We start from the raw sequence: 1,373 nt of genomic DNA on the forward strand, positions 1-1,373 counted from the left end.
AACACAATTGCTCCATAAGCAAACATAGGGTCAATGAGCATATATGGCACGGGACAGGAGTGTATGTGGAAAGCAAATCAAAGATCAATTGACCTGAATCCAGGAAAAGGACAAGCAGGGGGCAGGTACACTAACCTGCGGTAGTATGGTGTTTGGGAAATTGCCACAGCACAGATGCAGATGAATGCTGCTGGGGTCCCTGACTTCAGAAATCTGGTAGATCTGTCATGTCCCACCCATAACCGGGGGGGCTGAGCCTCAGTGGGAAGGGAACGAGACAACAGGCTTACTTATGGCACCTTGCTGTGACCTCCCCGCTGCATGCCGCTAGAAGAAAGTTTGCCCATTTCAGCCAGAAGGTTTGACTTTCTGCCATATCCCCTCCACATTTCCTGCTTCTGAGACTTTCTTTTCAGGTCCATCGAGCCATACCTTCTTTATTGCCTTTCTAATGTTTTATTAGACCAGTGTAAAGATCTCTGGATGTATTCAGCAGCTGCTCAGGATTGCTGAGTAATGGTTCTGGCAGTACCCGAAACTTTACAAAGCTCAGTGATGAAAATCAGAGGTTTCCTAAGCAGAGCAATGATGCCTGATGGTGAAACACAGTGATCATATTCTTTTAGAGCTTTTGTGCAGCTTTTCTTTTTAATGTTCCGTTCTCCATCTCCATGGTGGCCAGGGAAAAAAATGACTTAAACTGAAACAAGGAAGATTCAAATTACACTTCAGAAAAAAACGTTCTCTGGACACAGATAGCAAAAAAGGTAGATTGCTCGGACATGGTGTGGCACCATCATCTTGGAGGTCTGAAAGACCTGGTGAGACAAGCATGCCAGAGCTGAGCTTCCCTGGGGACAGCAGGGTGAAGCAGAGAACTTCCCTGGCTATTTTTCTAGTTTTGGTAACTTTGTGCAGCTGAAGCTGGGATTCAAAGAAGGATCTCTCTTTAAGAAATGCCTGAGAGCACTGCATGTAAGTATTTATTTCTGTTATCAGGAACTAATTCCTTGTCTTTTCCTATTTTAAAACAGTACAGCGCTTCATCTCTGCTTCCAGTGCACTGCTTTAGTGCAGCACGCCTGAAATATGCAAGCGTGTCCATCTTGAAAATCTTGAGAGTAATACAGCCAGGGCTGCAGATTGCAAACAAGGAATAAATGTGCTTTCTTAAATAACATGCCATATAGAACACCAGAGTGCCAACCAGTGCTATAACTTGTATACAATATGTAAATCCAAAATGCAAAAAAAATTAGAAGTACACTTAGTGACCTCCAAAGCCAGCAGTATGTGATGCCTTGTAGAGCTCTCTTGGCTTTCCTTTTCAGTCCCACCTCACCTTTTCTTTGTGCATCACTGTACAAGGGGAG

This window comes from Nipponia nippon, unplaced genomic scaffold (assembly GCF_047370975.1).
Source record: "Nipponia nippon isolate SJK-2023a ecotype South Korea unplaced genomic scaffold, ASM4737097v1 scaffold_6, whole genome shotgun sequence".
NCBI classification, from domain to species: domain Eukaryota; kingdom Metazoa; phylum Chordata; class Aves; order Pelecaniformes; family Threskiornithidae; genus Nipponia; species Nipponia nippon.